Genomic DNA, 23,313 nt, shown 5'->3' on the forward strand with positions numbered 1-23,313 from the left:
TTCCATAACATTCTTAAAAGCTCACCTACCTCATAGTATATAAAAGACTACGACGGAGTTGATGCTACTCTTCCCATCACTCTCTTGAAGTCACATGCTTTCTTGAAGACTCTTAACTCCAAAGAACTCCAATACTTATGATCTCAAAAGTAATATTTTGACTTTTACCTTAAGCCATTTATAGGGTGGGATTGTTAGGTGTCCTTCTGACTACTGATGTCCTTGAATAGGAGCCCTTCAATCTCAGCAGTCCCTTTGCAGGATGATAAAGACATTGATGGGACAAGGCACACATGTTCCTGCAGATTGCCTTGCATCCAATTCGTAGTCCTTCCCCAAGTACGGGTCTTCCATGTGGCACTGGACCATACCTCTGGGTCCAGATGAAATGGTCTGTAGGGCAGCAATCTTTTTTGCTGACTCGTTCCTGATGTGAGCTCTAAGGTGTAGTGTGGGCTTCTCATAATATTGCTGCCTTTTGAGCATTTTCGTGTTATCTTGGAAAGCTTATACATCTATATGGGTTTTTTCCTTGACCGTTGCTTGACTCATGCTTGTTACTCGCTCTTTGCCTAACCTTTCTCGCCTTCGCACTGTTGGCCCCTTTTCTACAACAGGTAGCCTCTTTAGCTCCCCATTTTTGCCCTGGTTTTTGCTCACCTGACATAGGGTGAAAAGCCATTTGTTACACCCTACACTGAATAGGCTTTCTACGTGGTGTTGGTTGTCCATTCTTTGGACTAGTTGCACTTTGCAGACCTTGCCTCCTCATTTTTCACTAAACCAATGAGGGGATATCATCTTTTCCTTCACAACTCTCTTCTTCGTTGTCCTTTTGCCCTCAGAAAGGGGTGTCCCCTTATGCTAGCATTGTCCTCACAACCTTTCTTTGGCAACCCTTGTTTATTCATCTCTATGATGTATGCATGATGAAATGGTATATGTAGTAATTATTGTTCTTATGATCTATGAAGTGATGATGTTTGTGCTCAATGTCATAAAATGATGTTTTATGAAATGAGATAAATTGATCAATGAAAAGAAAGAAAAAGAAAGGGCATAAAGGAATAGAAATAAAGGAAAGGAAATGAATGAATGTCTTAATGTATGAAATAAATTGATGAATGAAAAGAAAGAAAAGGAAAGGATAGAAAGGAATGGAAATAAAGGAAAGGAAATGAGTGAATGTCTAAATGTATGAAACTACGTAACAATCAGTGATTGTGTGAATGACGATACCAATTGGGCAGATTGCAATGCCAAGTAAGTGGTACTGGTATTTGGCACCCCCAACCCCAATTATGGTTTGGCAAGGAACTATGGTGCCCCAGGATGCCTGCCAGACAGCTACATCCCTTGCATTCATGGGATTCTTGTGTGCTCGTATGCCAAGCGCACGTGTGTATCAAAATCGCAGCTGAACTAGTAAGGGAATTAGTTGGAGACTAACACCAATGGTACCAAAGAAGCTCTTCATTACTTGTTCATTAATAGAAATACCCATAAGTCACTGTTCCTTCATTAATAGAAATTACTTGTTCATCGCCCGAATCGAAATATAAAACGCCATAAACTATTCATCACCTAAGTATAACAAGCATCCTAAAATTTACAAAGATTACAAACTTAATGGGAGAGTCTCACATGGCTATTCCTCAGGTTGCACTTGTCCTTCTTCCTCGAGGTAACCCTCCTCAGCTACATTTGCATCAAAGTCTACAGTTCTGAGGGCCAAACCCATAGGGGACTACCACAGTTAGATTTCAATGAAATCTCAGTAAGTTAACACCCATAATAGCACTAACAATACAAGACTATGGTGATGCATATGAATTCACAAGTGTCATGTAAACAAGGGCTAAAACCACATATAGCATAAGTGAGACGAGGAATCACCCTCTGAATGAAACCCATATATATAGTAAGTATGGCGATGAATCACCCTTTGAGTAAAACAACATAATCATAAATTGCCATACACACCACCAAGTACAGGAAATCACTCCACCCATTTGATGCGGGGAATCTATATAGCCGAACGATACAGGAAATCACTCCACCCATTTGAAGCAGAGAATCTCTTAACCAAGTCAACACGTGAATTCTTCAAACAAAACAATACCGGAATCACCCCACGTTATCAACACGAAGGCTCTGTTACCGGCATTATCATGTGGAACAGTACAAAAAAGCTCCACCCTCGATCAACATGTGGAATCCTTCTACCTAAGTGAAACACAAGGCAAGTTATCCCAAGGAATGGTATGGGGAATCACTCAATTTGACCCCATGAGTACTGATCACTTTGAAATCACATCATCAAAGTAGTAAATAACCATAATGAGAGAACATGCACTTCATGAGAAAAAGGGGTGAGAAGTAGAATATGAAAGCTTGAATATACCCCATAGATATTTTACCTCCCACATTACTAGTGTAGTCTTAGGAATGAACCTACCCGGGCAGTAAATAAATACTAAAGGTTGGGTAGCGTTCTTGATCTCCTTGTTGATGAAGGCTTCGAACTCTTAGTCTCATTGAATTTCGAACAAAAAGAAGAAGGAAAAGGGTATTGGAATACTCAACGATCTTGAAAGTGAAATGGGGATTGTTATCAAAATTCCTTGTCTATGGGCAATGCTGTACAACACAGTTCTGATAGTTCTAGTGTGGTGCCCCGTTCCTCATGAAAGTCTAGGTGAGGATCCATGGTGCCAAGGAGGATGGCCAATCGGTCAACTCCCAAGAGGGAATTGAAATAGGCATGTAATTATTTTCTAGAGGGAAGTACACGTGTAAAATGCTTAATTACAAAATCGTGGAGAAATTTAAGTAGAACACGTTGCGATGACAATGTTAACAATTAAGTACTGAAATACTAAACTTTACGGCAAAAGGGGTTTCTCGCCCTACATTAAAACCTTAAAATATTAAATCATCGAAAGTACATAAGGTTAGTCGCCATAAAGTGGCAGACATATTACAAATAATCACCAAACTTAATAATGTACATCCTAATAGAAGGCACGTACTGGTACGTACTGGTACTAAGGCGAGTACTAGTCTCTGTAATTAGGACTTGGACGAGATTGACTCTTCTTCATCTGGTGTTATGTTGGGGTCTAAACCTGCATCAAAGTCTATGGTCCCGATAATGAATCCATAGGTAGGTTAGGCGGTTATGACAAAACTGCTAATGAGAGATAATGTTAATGAAGATGCTATGAAAACTTTTCATGAAAATACTGGACGAACATGTATATGCGTGGTGAGGAATCACCCTTACTCTTACAACTACGTGCATCCCTTAAATGTGGCGAGGAATCACCATTTCGGGACGTTGCCCTTTCTTTATGCAAAATACATAAAAATACAGTAATATACGGTAAGGAATAATCCTTCTCTATATAAGTATAAAGCTTGTAAAAACTAGTACTCAGCCTATTTCAGACTAGTAACTTCCTTCCACCACACAGGTGCTCATCACATAGATTTTTGACACACAAGCAGGCATTTGCATGAAACAGTCCGCTAGAAATTCAATGGTGGAATTTCTTTAGACTTTAGGAATCTCGTGAAAACCCAGTAAGTTTTCACGAATTGACCAATCACGTAGGTTTTAGTATGTCAGCATAGTTAGTATTGCCATTCACTATGGTGCTAGAAATGCGATTTTGTTGATTTGAAACAGTTAGAAGTGTCAAAATACGATATGGTCTGCTCCATTAGGCTTAGCTGGTTATTTAGGATTTTATGGAACAAAATCCCATTTTCAATTTTCGGAGGAAAACGCTTGCTCGAAAACTCGTTTTGTTTATTTCGAGGCACTTCGGGGTGAATTTTTATAAACAAATTACACGGTTAGTTTAGTATGTATATTTAGGGTTTTCCAGTATAAAGTTTATTCTTCAATTTTTCGGAGGGAATGGTAACCTCAATAGCACTTAACGCAGTGTTTTCAAAATCACAGTGTGAAATGTCCAATTTATGTTAGAGAAATTTTATTTCGACACTTAGCAAGATCTTAGCCAAACTTGGTGAATAGTATTGAGCACTTGTCATCAAGAGGAACCATGAGATGTATTGTGAAGGAAATCAAGGTGTGAGATTAAGCTACCTAAGCCAAATCCTATTTGATCTGATTTCTAGCATTGTGTTTAATCACTTGATTAAATTACTTTCACATGCTATTAATTCCTCAAATTCATGTTATGACATCATTATCCACCTCTTTAAACTTTGGAAATTTGATTGGGTCAAGAAAAATTAGATTTGGGTTTGATAGCATCTTAAACCGAAACCAAACCCTCTCTAAACCCCAAATGAAGCCCATTTGTTTAAGGCCCACGAGTTTTGAAAACTTGGCAAAGTTTCTAGAGGAAGTTTTCCCCCACCCTTGGCAGACCAACATCTTCCTATAACATGCCCAAAGTCATGCATGATGTCAAGTTCGAAGGCCACCTCACTACCACCCTTCTCTTGGATATTTCTTTGCCTAAAAACCACTAACTATTTTGCCCTTTTGTGACATAACCACCATACCTCAAGATGTCATACAAGGCCATACCTCCCTTTTCAGAAGTACTTGAGATGTGCAGGTCACTACTTCCCTCACTTCACTCACATTCTCTCATAATGATTCCATCATTAAAGTTAGTCTTCTTTGAGTCTAGTTTTAGTGGAAGTCCCTTGTTCATGCTTGGGTGTTTAAATTAGTGCAAAATTCCCTGAGTGGACAAAGTAAGGTCAACAAGTTGTGAATGGAGCCTAATTAACTGGTCATCGGAGCACATCAAGTACTAATGCCGGTGGTGTCACCCACATTCCAATTTCATTTTCATACGTACTCATGCGGGTGCAGATATGTTGATATGAACCCGCGGGAATGAACTCCCTTGAACCCACAATCAATTTGAAAACTCCCCAAGAAAGCCAAATTCAAGTCAATAGATGGAAAAACCTAGATCCGATGAGAACTCGTTTCAAGAACCTAGATTATATCAAAATCTAGACCCGTTGAAGAACCCATCTCAAGAACCTAGATTACAAAGGAGGAACGCCACAAAGGTTGTGATTTACCTTTGATAAGTTCAAGAGTTCAATCAAGAACAAGAGGAAAAACCTCAACTCACAAATAACATTCAATATTGTCTAACCTTCAAATGAGGCTACAAGGAGTATTTAAACTAAACCTAATTAAAACCCTAGCCAAAATAAAGCCCCTTTTTACCCAAAATGCCCTGATAAACAGCGTTTCACTACAGTACCCGCGGCTACAGTATGGCTGCAGTAACGCTACAGTACCTCTTGAAACCCTAATTCCTAAAAAGTAACTTTCCAAATAAGACCTTTGCCAAAATACAAGGCCTTCTCAAAATACAGGCATCTTCAAGCCCACTTATCCTAAACTAATAAAATAAATCATTTAACCAAGAAGTCTCCAATAACAATAGGCCCTATCCCTAAGTCATGTCTTCCACAGCTTGAATCAAGTGGATCAAAGCTGGTTCTCCTTTTTTCAAGCCCATCTTGAGTGTTGGGCTCTTGCTAGCTTCATCCCAAGTGGATTGCACCAATTCATGCATTGTTTCCTTGATCTTCTTGGCCCTTGATCTTGTAATTGGCTCATCTGGAATTTGCAAATGATCTTTAAGGCTAGGCCCTCCTTGGTTCCCATCATTCCCCCTCTCCTCAAAGGATTCGACCTCGAATCTCCACCTGGATCAAAAAGAAAAATGTTAGTAACATTGAAAATAGCAAAAACATGATACTTACTTGAAAGATCTACTTCATATGTATTTTCATTAATTTTCTCAAGAAATTGAAAATGTTCATCCAAGTTACTCCTATCATCAATAAGCAAAGCCGTCAAAGGTAAAGGAGTAAGTGGATTAAAACCATAAATAACCTCAAATGGAGAATAAGAAATAGTAGTATGCAAGGTTTTATATGCACGCTCTAATAAGGGCAAATGATACTCTCGCAAATGTCCATGTAGCAATTCAATAAATGGCAATTGATACTCCCACACCTAAAGTTTTTCTTCCCCCACTCCAATTATATGCAAACTCAATGATTGTCAAGTAATACTTCCACAAATGTTCATGCAACACGTTAATGAATGACAAATGATACTTCCACAAACGTTCCTGCAATACGTCAGTGAATGACAAATGATACTCCCACAAACGTTCATGCAATATATTGAAAGTCTTCCTTACACCAAAGTTACCCAACAAACCACCATGTCTATCACACACAAGCAACTTAAGCATAAAACTAGTTGGCACACAAAATCTATTCTCTCTATACAAGTACCAATCTAATTTATAGAACTTACCAAACGATGCTTTTTCACTGTTCCATACACACTAGCAAAGTCATCATCATTAGCATGCAATTCCTTATTATATTCAAGTCTCAACAATTTTGCATCTAAAATGAAGATAAAGACGTACCTTCTTGCTAAAGCATCAACCACAAAATTTTTCATACTTTGTGTGTATTTGAATAAATGAGGAAAAGTCTCAATACAGTTCTCCCACTTAGCATGCATTATAGTCAACGACTTACCTTGTCCCTTCAAGTGTGAAAAAGACTCATGTTCTTCAAAGAAAGGTCGGGTAGGAAATGTCGCACCTGGCACAAAATCAATGTAGTACTCTATCTCCCTAATAGGTGGCAATCCACTAAACACACCTCTAGGAAACATGACCTCATATCCCTGCAACAAAAAGACAATAACACTAGGTAAAGATACGTCAAGTTCGTTAGTATTAAGACTCGCCTTAGCATAAAAACTCATTTTCTTTTTGTTTTTCTCTCACTTTCTTCACTCTCTCTTTTCTTTCCACAATCTTTTTCTTTTTCACTCTCTTTTTCCTTTTCATTCTCTTTTTGCTTTTCACTCTCTTTTTTTCTGTCACTCTCTTTTCCTTCATCTTGTTTTGAACTCTCGACCTGATAACTGTTTTTCAGCTCATTCTCTCTTTCTCTTGAGGTTTCAGCCTCACACTCATCTTTTCTCTCTCTCTCTCATTTTCGGCCTCACTATTTCTTTTTTTCTCAATCTCACTTTCACTCTTGCTTTTTAGCTCAATCTCATTTTCACTTTTTTTTTTATCACACTCATTTTCACTCTTTCTTTTTTGAGCAACCTCACTTTGCAGTTTCAAATGGTCCCCATGCAGTTGTGTTGGAGTTAAAGGAGCAAGTTTGATTGTTTTTCCATTCTTTTCAAAACTGTACATGTTCCTTAACCCATCATGGATCACCTTCATATCATACTCCCGTGGCTTCCCCAACAAAATATGACCAGCATGCATAGGCACTACATCCCAAAGGAGCATATCCTAGTAATTTCCAATTGAAAAAGTAACTAGCACTTGCTTATTGACCCTAACCTCCCCACAATCACTCGACCACTGCAACATGTATGGTCTAGGGTGTTTTAAGGCAGGTAAATTCAATTTCTCAACTAAAGTAGTGCTAGCCAAATTAATACAACTCCACAAATCAATGATCATACTACATACCTTGTTGTTGATGTGGCATCTAGTATGAAAAATGTTCTCGCTCTGCTTCTCTGTATCATCCATCTTAATTTGTATATTGAGAGCATGCCTTGCAACAAGAAACTCACCATATACTCTTCATTCTTACAGTTATGTTCAATACAAGGTTCACTCCTCCTCCTACTCTCCTGCCTTGTAAATTTCTAATTACCACTTCTTGATGATCCATCCTATCGCTCACTTCACCTAACACCAAGTTCAACTGCTCAAACTGTTGTTGCATGGACTGCAACACAAAGGATGAGTTATCTCTACCATCCCCTTTGGTGAAGAGCCACTCCGATGAGACATTGTAAAGTGCTGCACAAATGAATGTTAGAGAAAAAATCTCACACACTTCCTTACGTGTTTACACTCAAATAATGGCACTCCACTCGTGTTTCACTCCTAACTGGCTTTTTCCCAATAATAGTCTCACACTCTCTTGCCTTTTTCCTCAATAATTTTCCCACTCAAGTTTTCCCACTCAATTTTGTATTATTCCAACTAGTAATATAGATCTAAAAAACAAGCAATAAGAAATGAATAAAATGGCACGAGACTCAAGGAATTTATATGAGAGAAAGAGTAATTATAAAACAAGATACCAACTACAAAGATGTATTCAGCCCATTTGATGATAAAGCTCACTCAAAAAATGTATTTTCTTCTCATTGTTGTAACTATGTAGCAACCTTTGAATTTTCTCGTCTTTTCTTTCCTTTTCTTTTCTTTTCTCTTCCTCTCTCTAATTAAATCACAAACAGTAATACTCAATTGTGAAAATCAAGTAACTGAATTCAAGCGCACAAGAATTGACAATGAAATAGAAGAGAATCAATGGAACGACATTCCAAGCAATTAACAAACTCAGATATGCATCAAACCCAAAACCCTCAGAATATTGGCAGCCTACTTTTCGTTTATGCAATTTTTTTTTTCTTTTTTTGTTTTTGGCAACTCTAGAACAATGTAGCCCTAGAATTAAATTTAAGGATGCAAGAAATTAAAAGATAGAATCAGACCTGATTGGAAACCATGCTCTAAATACAAAATGATATGAACCTGCAGGAATGAACTCCCTTGAACCCACAATCAATTTGGAAACTCTCCAAGAAAGCCAAATTCAAGTCAACGGATGGAAAAATCTAGACCCAATGAGAACTCGTTTCAAGAACCTAGATTATATCAAAATCTAGACCCGTTGAAAAACCCGTCTCAAGAACCTAGATTACAAAGGAGGAACGCCACAAATGTTGTGATTTACTTTTGATAAGTTCAAGAGTTCGATCAAGAACAAGAGGAAAAACATCAACTCACAAATAACATTCAATATTGTCTAACCTTCAAATGAGGAAGGAGTATTTAAACTAAACCTAATTAAAACACTAGCCAAAATAAAGCCCCTTTCTACCCAAAATGCCCTGATGAACAGTGTCTCACTACAGTACGCTACAGTACCTCATGAAACCCTAATTCTTAAAAAGTAACTTTCCAAATAAGCCCTTTGCCAAAATACAAGGCCTTCTCAAAATACAAGCATCTTCCAGCCCACTTATTCTAAACTAATAAAATAAATCATTTAACCAAATTGGAAGTCTCCAATAACAATAGGCCCTATCTCTAACTCATGTCTTCTACAGCTTGAATCAAGTGGATCAAATCTGGTTCTCCTTCTTTCAAGCCCATCTTGAGTGTTGGGCTCTTGCTAGCTTCATCCCAAGTCATATGAACTCCACCAACAATTGTGATGAAACCCGATAACAATGATGGCTTGGAACCCCAAGATCGTATTGACAAGATTTGTTGAGCCTTGACCAGTCACCCAACTAGATGAAAACCAAGAGTACGAAGGATTGAAAACACCACACCAAGAAATCAGAATCAAGATGATAAGTTTCGAGCTTGAACGCCACAAGATTAACTTGATAAGTTCAAAGAGTTCTTTGAAGAACCAAGAGGAACACAAGACCTCACAAAGACAAATAATCTTTTGAAATTTCAAATCTGATATTAAAACTCGAAATAACCCCTCAATATACTTGGAACAACCCTCCAAGAATAGGAAAAGTCATAACTACAGCTTTAAAAGCAACACAAATATTAACATAACAAGTCCCACGATTTTTAGGCCTCTTGGACTTCTAGAGGCAGCCAAAAATGACTAAATGACTAAATTCAATGTATTTCAGGTACCCAGGCAAGACCAAGTTCATTCACCTATTTAATTTTATTGAAACTTAACAAATTCACGTCCTTTAATGGATAGACCATTCATCATATTTCTACGTGCTAATTAGCCTCTTCAATTGGCTTGATGACATGGACTAAGTCTTGAATATTATTTGAGCCCATATTGGTCTCTTTAGAATCAGCCCAATTCTCTTGGATTAGCCCATTTAGTGCTTCCTTGAAACGTTTGGCTCTAAGTCTTGTAATTGGGCCACTAGGAAGTGACAAAGGGTCTTGTGCAAATTTAGCTCCATTCCCACTTTTATGATCAGCATGTCTAGCTCTTTGGTTTGCATCATTCTCCCCCTCTTGAGAAGGATTTGTCCTCAAATCATCACCTACATCAAAGGAGACAAATCAGCAACATTAAAGCTTGCACTGACACCATACTCACCTGGTAAGTCAAGCTTGTAGGCATTATCATTGAGGCGTTCTACTACTTGAAATGGCCCATCACCTCGAGGTAGGAGTTTTGAACGCCGCTTCTCTGGAAAACGGTCCTTCCTTAAGTGCAACCAAACCCAATCTCCAGGTTGAAACACTACCTTCTTGCGTCCCTTGTTGGCTTGATGGACATATTGTTTAGTCCTCCTTTCAATGTTCAGCTGTGCCTTTTCATGAATCATCTTTACAAATTCTGCCTTCTTTTTGCCATCTAAGTTCACACGTTCACTCAAAGGTAAATAAGTTAAATCCAAAGGTGACAATGGGTTAAACCCATAAACAATTTCAAATGGTGAAAACTTAGTTGCAGAATGTATACTTCTATTGTAACCAAATTCAACATGTGGCAAACAATCTTCCCATGCTTTCACGTTCTTTTTAATGATAGCACGCAACAAAGACGACAAAGTTCTATTTACTACTTCAGTTTGGCCATCCGTTTGTGGATGACAAGTAGTAGAAAATAACAACTTAGTTCCCAGCTTTCCCCACAAAGTCTTCCAAAAGTAACTCAAAAACTTTGCATCTGATGGGAACCAAGGTGGGCCTAGTCTTAAAGATCATTTGCAAATTCCAGATGGGCCAATTACAAGATCAAGGGCCAAGAAGATCAAGGAAGCAATGCATAGATTGGTGCAACCCACTTGGGATGAAGCTAGCAAGAGCCCAACACTCAAGATGGGCTTGAAACAAGGAGAACCAGCTTTGATCCACTTGATTCAAGCTGTGGAAGACATGACTTAGAGATAGGGCCTATTGTTATTGGAGACTTCAAATTTGGTTAAATGATTTATTTTATTAGTTTAGAATAAGTGGGCTTGAAGATGCCTGGCCCACACGTCTTATTTTCAATGAACTAGGGTTTTCAAGAAGGCCTTGTATTTTGGCCAAGGGCTTATTTGGAAAGTTACTTTTTAGGAATTAGGGTTTTAAGAGGTACTGTAGCGTACTGTAGCCGCGGTACTGTAGCGAGACACTGTTCATAATGGGCATTTTGGGTAAAAAGGGGCTTTATTTTGGCTAGGGTTTTAATTAGGTTTTGTTTAAATACTCCTTGTAGCCTCATTTGAAGGTTAGACAATATTGAATTTTATTTGTGAGTTGAGTTTTCTCCTCTTGTTCTTGATTGAACTCTTGAACTTATCAAAGGTAAATCACAACCTTTGTGGCGTTCCTCCTTTGTAATCTGGGTTCTTGAGACGGGTTCTTCAACGGGTCTAGATTTTAATATAATCTAGGTTCTTGAAACGGGTTCTCATCGGGTCTAGATTCTCCATCCTTGACTTGATTTTTGGCTTTCTTGGAGAGTTTTCAAATTGATTGTGGGTTCAAGGGAATTCATTCCCACGGGTTCATATCAGCATCCCTATCAGAAACAATGGTCTTAGGCATACCATGTAACCTAACAATTTTTTTGAAGAACAAATCAGCTATATGTGATGCGTTATCAGTTTTATGACATGCAATGAAGTGTGCCATCTTGGAAAATCTATCTACCACCACAAAAACTGAATCTCTCCCCTCTTAGTCCTAGGTAAACTTAAAACAAAATCCATAGAAATATCAGTCCAAGGTTCACTGGGTATTGGCAAAGGGGTGTACAAACCGGGGGGTCTGTTTACACGTGATACACTTCTCACAAATTCTTTCCACATCACGTTTCATATGAGGCCAAAAAAAATGTTCATGCAAAATTCTTAAAGTCTTAGCTACACCAAAATGACACATCAAACCACCACCATGAGCTTCTCTCACAAGCAATTTGTGCAAAGAACATATTGGCAAACACAGTTTATTTTTCCGAAACAAAAATCCATCATACCTATAAAACTTACCAAACGCCATTTTTTCACATGCATTGAACACATCATCAAAATCAGAATCTTGAGCATACAATTCCTTAATGTATTCAAAGCCAAGCATTTTTGTACCTAAAATGGAAAGTAAGGCATACCTTCGGGACAATGCATCAGCCACCACATTTTCCTTACCTTGCTTATATCTGATCACATATGGAAATGTTTCAATGAATTCCACCCACTTGGCATGGCGTTTGTTCAACCTTTGCTGTCCTTTCAAATGCTTCAAAGACTCATGATCTGTTTGAATCACAAACTCCTTTGGCCATAGATAGTGTTGCCAATTTTCCAAAGCCCTCACCAAGGCATACATCTCCTTATCATAAAAAGGGTAATTTAGGGCTGCCCACTCAACTTTTCACTGAAATAAGCAATTGGACGGCCTTCTTGCATCAAAACAGCTCCATTACCTATGCCTGAAGCATCACACTCAATTTCAAAAGTTTTAGCAAAGTTAGGTAAAACAAGCAAAGGCGCATTAGTTAACTTTTCTTTGATCAGACTAAATGCCTTTTCTTGTTCTTTTCCCCACTTAAACGGCACATTTTTCTTGATGACTTTTGTAAGAGGGGTGGCTAAGCTACTAAAATCACGCACAAACCGTCTATAGAAGCTAGCTAAGCCGTGGAAACTCCTCACTTGGCTGACTGTTGTAGGCGTTGACCACTCTTGGATTGCCTTCACCTTTTCCTCATCCATCTCAATTCCTCTCTTACTAACAACAAAACCAAGAAACACAAGCTTATCCGTGCAAAAGGTGCACTTTTTGAGGTTAGCAAACAACCTTTCTTTCCTTAGAATTTCCAAAACAGATTTCAAATGCATTACATGTTCTTCCAAATTTTTGCTATAGATCAAGATATCATCAAAATACACAACTACAAATCTGCCAACAAATGCTCGCAAAACATGGTTCATCAAACGCATAAATGTGCTCGGAGCATTAGTTAAACCGAAAGGCATCACTAACCACTCATACAAACCATATTTAGTCTTAAAAGCAGTTTTACATTCATCACCTTCTTTCATCCTATTCTGATGATATCCACTCTTAAGATCAATTTTTGTAAAGACACAAGAACCATGCAATTCATCCAGCATATCATCTAGTCTAGGAATGGGATGACGATACTTTACCGTTATGTTGTTGATGGCTCAGCAGTCAACACACATCCTCCATGTTCCATCCTTCTTAGGAACTAACAGCACCGGAACCGCACAAGGACTCATACTTTCACGGACAAACCCCTTCTCCAATAATTCACTTACTTGCATCTGAAGTTCCTTGGTCTCCTCGGGATTACTCCTATAAGTAGGTCGGATTGGAATTGATGCACCAGATATGAAATCAATTTGATGTTCAATCCCTCGGATTGGAGGTAAACCATAAGGTACCTCTTCAGGAAGGACATCTTCAAACTCCTGCAAAAGAGAAACAATATTGCTCGGCAAAGCACCGACGACATCATTAGTACATAAAAGAGTCTCCTTGTACATGAGTACAATAAGGGGCTGGTGTGAAAATAATGCTCTCTTGATCTCACTTTTTTTTGCAATGTAATTGAATTTTTCCTCTCTTGCTCTCACTATAGCCGAAATCCTCACTCTTTCTTTTTCACTCTGATCAATGTTTTTCTCTCCTTTTTTTTGAAAGTCTTTTTTTTCAGTTTCGGCCTTCCTTTCCTTTTCCTTTTTTTTTTTCATTCAAACTTTGTAACTTTAATTGGTCCTCCCTGCCCTGTTTTGGAGTTAATGGCACAAGAGTAATAGGTTGCCTATTAAGAGTGAAGGAATACTTATTTGTGAATCCATCATGCGTAACCCTCAGATCATACTGCCAAGGTCTTCCCAACAGTAAATGGCATGCGTGCATAGGAACCCCATCACAAAGCACCTCATCCTCATATTTGCCAATGGATAATGCCACCAACACTTGTCTTGTCACCTTGATTTCCCCACATTCATTTAACCACTGAAGCCGGTAAGGTTGAGGATTTTCAAGGTAGTTAAAGCCAATTTCTCCACCAAATAAGTGCTGGCTACATTTGTGCAACTCCCACCATCGATAATGACACTGCAAACTTTGTTATTTACAAAGCACCGAGAATGAAACAAGTTCTCCCTTTGGTTACTTTCTTCCTCCTTAACCTGCACATTGAGAACTCACCTTGCAACCAATAAATCTCCAACCACAGCATCCTCCGTAGATGGCATATCATCATTATCTATTTCTTCCCCATTTTCTGACTCAAGCTCTCCTTGGGCATTTATCACCATCACTCTCTTGTTTACACACTGGCTGGCTATATGTCCGCGTCCCTGACATTTAAAACACTTAATATCACGTGTTTTAGAACTTGAAGTCTCGACTGTACCAGAAGTAGTGGCGGTCTATAAGTTGGCATTCTTAGAGGATTCAAATTTTGGCTTCTTTTGTTGCTGCTCGTCCCTTTTTGGAGTTGTCTTCCACGAGCTGGTTGTAGCCATAGGCAGTCCCCTCCTAGCCAATCCCTTTCGTTTGAATTGTTCCTCCACCTTTATGGCTTGATGCACCATATCCGTCAACTCAACATAGTACTACATCACGACTATATCCGCAATCTCACGATTTAAACCGTGCAAAAACCTAGCCATGGTGGCTTCCCGGTCCTCTTCTACATTAGCCCGGATCATAGCTACCTCCATCTCCTTGTAATACTCATCCACACTCTTAGATCCTTGAATTAACCTCTGTAATTTTTGATACAATCCCCTATAATAATGGCTGGGTACCAAACGCTTCCTCATAAGCATTTTCATTTCCTCCCAAGTGTCCACGGGTGGCTCTCTATTCCTCCTCCTATTAATCAGTAATTGATCCCACCACACAATGGCATAATCGGTAAATTCAATTGCAGCCAACTTAACCTTCTTTATCTCTGAGTAGTTGTGACAATCAAAAACCATCTCCATTTTAGTTTCCCACTCCAAATAAACTTCAGGATTATTTTTACCTTGAAAAGATGGGATTTTAATCTTTATATTTCCTAAATCATTATCCCTCCTAGGCCTACCCATCCTAGCTTCTCTATTTCTATACCCACGCTCAATCCTGCATCAGTTCAAATATTGATCATCAAACTCCCCACGTGTTTACACTCGAATAATGACACTCCACTCGTGTTTCACTCTTAATTGGCTTTTTCCGATAATAGTCTCACACTCTCTTGCCTTTTACCTCAAGAGTTTTCCCACTCCAGTTCTTTAAGAACTAATTGACTCAATCAAGACAAAGCAACCTTGTTTTATCCCAACTAGTAATTAGGTCTAAGAAACAAGAACAAGAGAAATACGGAAGGAATGAAAAAAAATGGCAAGTGAATCAAGGAAATTATACGAAAGAAACAGTTAACAATAAGACAAGATACCAACTAGAATCACCACCTTTGATGATAAGGCTCAAGAAAAAAAATCTCGGAATTTTTTTTTTTCCTTTTTTTTCATTTCTTTTCTTTTCCTTTCACCAACTGATTAGATCACAATCAAGAATAAGCAGTTGAGAAAACCCTAACAATAACTCAAAAACCCTTGGGCAAGTGATATACGGCAGCCCCTAGAACAAGAGATTTCAGCCAACACAAACCCTAGAACAATGAATTTCAGCAACCCTAACAATAGTGAAGAAATCTGCTAACCACCACTTGAACAATGAAGTCTTAGAATTAAATATGCAAGAAATAAAAGATAGAATAAGACCTGATTGGAAACCTTGCTCTGAATACCAAATGATATGAACCCGTGGGAATGAATTCCCTTGAACCCATAATCAATTTGAAAACTCCCCAAGAAAGCCCAAAAATCAAGTCAAGGATGGAGAATCTAAACCCGATGAGAACCCGTTTCAAGAACCTAGATTATATTAAAATCTAGACCCGTTGAAGAACCCGTCTCAAGAACCCAGATTACAAAGGAAGAACGCCACAAAGGTTGTGATTTACCTTTGATAAGTTCAAGAGTTCAATCAAGAACTAGAGGAGAAAACTCAACTCACAAATAAAATTCAATATTGTCTAATCTCTCAAATGAGGCTACAAAGAGTTTTTAAACCCAAACCTAATCAAAACCCTAGCCAAAATAAAGCCCCTTTTACCCAAAATTACCCTCGATGAACAGTACCGGATACAGTACCCGCGGCTGCAGTAACCCCTACAATAAATTGGATGAAACCCTAGTTCCTAAAATGTAACTTTCCAAATAAGCCCTTGGCCAAAATACAAGGCCTTCCCAAAAACATAGTTCATAAGAAATAAGACATGTGAGCCAAGCATCTTCAAGCCCACTTATTCTAAACTAGTAAAATAAATCATTTAATCAAATTAGAAGCCTCCAATAACAATAGACCATATCTCTAAGTCATGTCTTCCACAGCTTGAATAAAGTGGATCAAAGCTGGTTCTTCTTCTTTCAGACCCATCTTCAGTGTTGGGCACTTGCAGGCTTCATCCCAAGTGGATTGCACCAATCTTTGCATTGCTTCCTTGATCTTCTTGGCCCTTGATCTTGTAATTGGCCCATTTGGATCTTTAAGAGTAGGCCCACCTTGGTTCCTATCACTCCGCCTCTCCATCAACATTCCACCACGGACCACGCCCACCATGCTGCCTATTGTGGATGTCATGTTGCTGGCCCCTAGGAGTTTCCGCTTCTACCCTGTCCAACCTTTCGTGAATAGGTTCTAATTCAGCCCTCAACATATGGCTGATCTCCCCTAACATCGCTTGCATTTGGAGGTTTGGAACTGGAGGTTGTCGAAATTCTTCGGTTGTGTCTTCTTCTTGATTATTAGACATGTTTTAAAATCTGCAAACAAAGTTAGAATCCTCACAAGCACTCCCTCACGTGTTTCACTCAAGAATTGATACACTTGCACTCGTGTTTTCACTCTAAACGACTTTTACCCTCATATGGTCTCACACACTCTTGCCTTTTTCCACTCTTCTGTGTCTTCTTTAGTTCTTAATCGAACTTCAAGAAACTCATTCAAAATAATCCAGCAGCAATTCAGAAAATAAACAACCAAAACTCATCAAAAGTTCAAGTACTTGAATAAGGTGAGATACAAGATGATTGAAAGGAAGAAGTTTTCTTACAGGAATCGTGTACCTTTTTTTTTTTTTAATGTCTTTTTTTTTTTTTCCTGCAAAGAACAGGAAATAGAACGAAAATAAAAGATAGACAAACTTATCTTAGAACCAAAGCTCTGATACCAAAATAATATGAGCTCCACCAACAATTGTGATGAAACCCGATAACAATGATGGCTTGGAACCCCAAGATCGTATTGACAAGATTTGTTGAGCCTTGACCAATCACCCAACTAGATGAAAATCATGCCTATAAAACTTACCAAAAGCCACTTTTTCACATGCTTTGAACACATCACAAAAATCAGAGTCTTGAACATACAAATCCTTAATGTGTTCAAAGCCAAACATTTTTGTATCCAAAATGAAAAGTAAAGCATACCTTCGGGACAATGCATCAGCCACCACATTTTCCTTACCTTGCTTGTATCTGATCACATAAGGAAATGTTACAATGAATTCCACCCACCTAGCATGGCATTTGTTCAACCTTTGCTGTCCTTTCAAATGCTTCAAAGATTCATGATCTGTGTGAATCACAAATTCCTTTGGCCATAGATAGTGTTGCCAATTTTCCAAAGCCCTCACCAAGGCATACATCTCCTTATCATAAGTGGGGTAATTTAGGGCTGCCCCACTCAACTTTTCGCTGAAATAAGCTATTGGACGGCGTTCTTGCATCAAAATAGCTCCAATACCTATTCTTGAAGCATCACACTCAATTTCAAAAGTTTTGGCAAAGTTAGGTAAAACAAGCAAAGGTGCATTAATTACGTTTTCTCTGATCAGACTAAATGCCTCTTCTTGTTTTTTTTCCCCACTTAAACGGCACATTTTTCTTGATGACTTCAGTGAGAGGGCGGCTAAGCTACTAAAATCACGCACAAACCGTCTATAGAAGCTAGCTAAGCCAAGGAAACTCCTCACTTGGCTGATTGTTGTAGGCGTTGGCCACTCTTGGATAGCCTTCGCCTTTTCCTCATCCACCTCAATTCCTCTCTTACTAACAACAAAGCCAAGAAATACAAGCTTATCCGTGCAAAAGGTGCACTTTTTGAGGTTAGCAAACAACCTTTCTGATGGGAACCAAGGTGGGCCTAGTCTTAAAGATCATTTGCAAATTCCAGATGGGCCAATTACAAGATCAAGGGCCAAGAAGATCAAGAAATCAATACACGGATTGGTGCAATCCACTTGGGATGAAGCTAGCAAGAGCCCAACACTCAAGATGGGCTTGAAGGAAGAGAACCAGCTTTGATCCACTTTATTCAACCTGTGGAAGACATGACTTAGAGATACGGCCTATTGTTATTGGAGGCTTCTAATTTGGTTAAATGATTTATTTTATTAGTTTAAAATAAGTGGACTTGAAGATGCTTAGCTCACATGTCTTATTTCTTATGAACTATGTTTTTGGGAAGGCCTTGTATTTTGGCCAAGGGCTTATTTGGAAAGTTACATTTTAGGAACTAGGGTTTCATCAATTTATTGTAGGGGTTACTGTAGCCGTGGTACTGTAGCCGGTAGTGTTCATCAAGGGTAATTTTGGGTAAAAGGGGCTTTATTTTGGCTAGGGTTTTGATTAGGTTTGGGTTTTAAAACTCTTTGTAGCCTCATTTGAGAGATTAGACAATATTGAATTTTATTTGTGAGTTGAGTTTTCTCCTCTTGTTCTTCATTGAACTCTTGAACTTATCAAAGGTAAATCACAACCTTTGTGGCGTTCCTCCTTTGTAATCTGGGTTCTTGAGACGGGTTCTTCAACTGGTCTAGATTTTAATATAATCTGGGTTCTTGAAACGGGTTCTCATCGGTGTCTAGATTCTCCATCCTTGACTTGATTTTTGGCTTTCTTGGGGAGTTTTCAAATTGATTGTGGGTTCAAGGGAATTCATTCCCACGGGTTCATATCATTTGGTATCAGAGCCAGGTTTCCAATCAGGTCTTATTCTATCTTTTATTTCTTGCATATTTAATTCTAGGGCTTCATTGTTCTAAGATTGATTACAAAAAAAAAAAAAAAAATAGTGGTGGTTAGCAGATTTCTTCACTATTGTTAGGATTGCTGAAATTCATTGTTCTAGGGTTTGTGTTGGCTGAAATCTCTTGTTCTAGGGGCTGCCGTATATCACTTGCCCAAGGGTTTTTGAGTTATTGTAAGAGTTTTCTCAACTGCTTGTTCTTGATTGTGATCAAATCAGTTGGTGAAAGGAAAAGAAAAGAAAAGGAAGGAAAAAAAAAAAATCCGAGATTTTTTTTCCTTGAGCCTTATCATCAAAGGGGGTGATTTTAGTTGGTATCTTGTCTTATTCTTAACTATTTCATTCGTATAATTTTCTTGATTCACGTGCCATTTTTTTTTCATTCCTTCTGTGTTTCTCTTATTCTTGTTTCTTGGACCTAATTACTAGTTGGGATAAAACAACGTTGCTTTCTTTTGATTGAGTCAATTAGTTCTTAAAGAACTGGAGTGGGAAAACTCTTGAGGTAAAAGGCAAGAGAGTGTGAGACTATTATCGGAAAAAGCCAATTAAGAGTGAAACACGAGTGGAGTGTCATTATTCGAGTGTAAACACTTGAGGGAGTGTGTGAGGTTTACTTTTTTTTTTGTTTCCCACTAACATTCTTTTGTGTAGCGCCTGATAATGTCTCATCGGAGTAGCGCATCACCAAGGGGGAGAGCAGATAACTCATCCTTTGTGTTGCAAGCCATGCAACAACAGTTTGAGCGGTTGAACTTGGTGTTGGATGAAGTGAGGGATAGGATGGATCATCAAGAAGTAGCGATTAGAAATCTACAAGGTGGGAGGGACAGGAGGGCGACGTGAGCATAGAGTTGAAAATGAGTATGAGAATGAAGGAGATGGTGAGGATGAGGAAGACTTAGCATCTGACGTTGGGTCGGGTAGAAATAGAACAGTTAGGCATGAAAGAGGATTTGAGGGGAATCTAAGGGGTCGGGATGGTGTAGATAGAGACCTTGGTAGCATCAAAATGAAAATACCACCTTTCCAAGGTAGAACTGACCCTGAGGTTTATCTAGAGTGAGAGAAAAAAATAGAGTTGGTGTTTGATTGCCATAATTACTGTGAGGAGAAGAAAGTGAAGTTGGCGGTAATTGAATTCACTGATTATGCTATTATTTGGTGGGATCAATTAGTGACCAATAGGAGGAGGAATTATGAGAGGCCTATAGAGACATGGGGAGTGTTGAAAGCTCTCATGAGGTGGACATTTGTTCCTAGCCACTACTATAGAGACCTCCACCAAAAATTACAAAATCTTACACAGGGGTCTAGGAGTGTAGAGGATTACTATAAGGAGATGAAGGTGGCTATATGATTCGGACTAATGTAGTGGAGGATCGGGAGGCTACGATGACAAAATTTTTGAGTTGGTTGAATAAGGAGATAGCCTATGTAGTTGAGTTGCAACATTATGTGGAGGTAGAGGACATGGTACACATGGCTATGAAGGTGGAAAGGAAGTTGAAAATAAAGGGTACATCAAGGTATACTTTCGTTTCTAGTACTCCTTGGAAACAAAAGTGGGACAAAAATGATCAAGCTGTAACAAAGGGGAAGACCGAACTACCTAAGGCAAAAGATGAGGGTGAGGCTGAAACCTCAAGAAAAATAAAGAATGAGATGGAAAACAATTGTGAGGCCGAGAGTTCAAAAAAGGAGGAGAGTGAAAGAAAAAAAGAGAGTGAAAATGAAAAACATAGTGAGATGAAAAGAGAGAATAAGGCCGAAACATCGAGAGAAAGAGAGAGTTAAAAAGAAAATATAGAGGTGGCTGAGAGTCAAGAAAAAAGAGTAGTGCCACAAGAGGAAAAAGAAAGAGAGATTGCAAAGAGAAACAGAGAGACAAAAGTGAGTTTTTATGCTAAGGCAAACTTTTATACTAACAAATTTAACAACTCTTTGCCTAGTGTTGTTGTTTATTTGTTGCAGGGATATCAGGTCATAATTCCTAGCGGCGTGTTTTGTGGATTGCCAAAGATAAAGCACTACATTGATTTTGTGCCAGGTGCGACAATTCCTAACCGACCTTTCCTTGAAGAACATGAGTTTTTTACACACTTGAAGGGACAAGGTATGTCGTTGACTATAATGCATGCTAAGTGGGAGGACTGTGTTGAGACTTTTCCTCATGTATTCAAATACACACAAGGTATGGAAAATTTTGTGGTTGATGCTTTAGCAAGAAGGTACGTCTTTATCTTCATTTTAGATGCAAAATTGTTGAGACTTGAATATAATAAGGAATTGCATGCTAATGATGATGACTTTGCTAGTGTGTATGGATCATGTGAAAAAGCATCGTTTAGTAAGTTCTATAAATTAAATTGGTACTTGTTTAGAGGGAATAGATTTTGTGTGCCAACTAGTTTTATGCTTAAGTTGTTTGTGTGTGATAGACATGGTGGTTTGTTGGGTAACATTGGTGTAAGGAAGACTTTGAATATATTGCATGAACGTTTGTGGGAGTATCATTTGCCATTCATTAACGTGTTGCATGAACATTTGTGGAAGTATTACTTGCCATTCATTGAGTTTGCATACAATTGGAGTGGTGTAAGAAAAAATTTAGGTGTGTTTCATGAACGTTTGTGGGAGTATCATTTGCCATTCATTGAATTGCTACGTGGACATTTGCAGGAGTATCATTTGCCCTTATTAGAGTGTGCATATAAAACCTTGCATACTACTATTTCTTATTCTCCATTTGAGGTTGTTTATGGTTTTAATCCACTTACTCCATTACCTTTAATGGCCTTGCTTGTTGATGATAGGAGTAGCTTGGATGAACATTTTCAATTTCTTGAGAAAATTAACGTAAATACATATGAAGTAGGTAAGTATCATGTTTTTGCTATTTTCAATGTTACTAACATTTTTCCTTTTGATCCAGGTGGAGATTCGAGGTCGAATCCTTTTGAGGAGAAGGGGAATGATGGGAACCAAGGTGGGCCTAATCTTAAAGATCATTTGCAAATTCCAGATGGGCCAATTACAAGATCAAGGGCCAAGAAGATCAAGAAATCAATGCACGGATTGGTGCAATCCACTTGGGATGAAGCTAGCAGGAGCCCAACACTCAAGATGGGCTTGAAGAAGGAGAACCAGCTTTAATGCACTTTATTCAAGTTGTGAAAGACATGACTTAGAGATACGGCCTATTGTTATTGGAGGCTTCTAATTTGGTTAAATGATTTATTTTATTAGTTTAAAATAAGTGGGCTTGAAGATGCTTAGCTGACATGTCTTATTTCTTATGAACTATGTTTTTGGGAAGGCTTTGTATTTTGGCCAAGGGCTTATTTGGAAAGTTACATTTTAGGAACTAGGGTTTCATCAATTTATTGTAGGGGTTACTGTAGCCGTGGGTACTGTAGTAGGTACTGATCATCAAGGGTAATTTTGGGTGAAAGGGGCTTTATTTTGGCTAGAGTTTTGATTAGGTTTGGGTTTAAAAACTCTTTGTAGCCTCATTTGAGAGATTAGACAATATTGAATTTTATTTGTGAGTTGAGTTTTCTCCTCTTGTTCTTGATTGAACTCTTGAACTTATCAAAGGTAAATCACAACCTTTGTGGCGTTCCTCCTTTGTAATCTGGGTTCTTGAGACGGGTTCTCATTGGGTCTAGATTCTCCATCCTTGACTTGATTTTTGGCTTTCATGGGGAGTTTTCAAATTGATTGTGGGTTCAAGGGAATTCATTCCCACGGGTTCATATCATTTGGTATCAGAGCCAGTTTTCCAATCAGGTCTTATTCTATCTTTTATTTCTTGCATATTTTATTCTAGGGCTTCATTGTTCTAGGATTGATTACCAAAAAAAAAAATAGTGGTGGTTAGCATATTTCTTCACTATTGTTAGGATTGCTGAAATTCATTGTTCTAGGGTTTGTGTTGGCTGAAATCTCTTGTTCTAGGGGCTGCCGTATATCACTTGCCCAAGGGTTTTTGAGTTATTGTAAGGGTTTTCTCAACTGCTTATTCTTGATTGTGATCAAATCAGTTGGTGAAAGGAAAAGAAAAGAAAAGAAAGGAAAAAGATTTTTTTTCCTTGAGCCTTATCATCAAAGGGGGTGA

General features: G+C 38.4%; 1 pseudogene; it reads right to left on the reverse strand.

Moving 5' to 3' along the window:
• Nucleotides 1-243: 243 nt before the first annotated feature.
• LOC121255092 lies at nucleotides 244-18,045 on the reverse strand (annotated as a pseudogene).
• Nucleotides 18,046-23,313: the final 5,268 nt, after the last annotated feature.

The sequence above is a fragment of the Juglans microcarpa x Juglans regia genome, chromosome 3D (assembly GCF_004785595.1).
Source record: "Juglans microcarpa x Juglans regia isolate MS1-56 chromosome 3D, Jm3101_v1.0, whole genome shotgun sequence".
In the NCBI taxonomy this organism is placed as follows: Eukaryota; Viridiplantae; Streptophyta; class Magnoliopsida; order Fagales; family Juglandaceae; genus Juglans; species Juglans microcarpa x Juglans regia.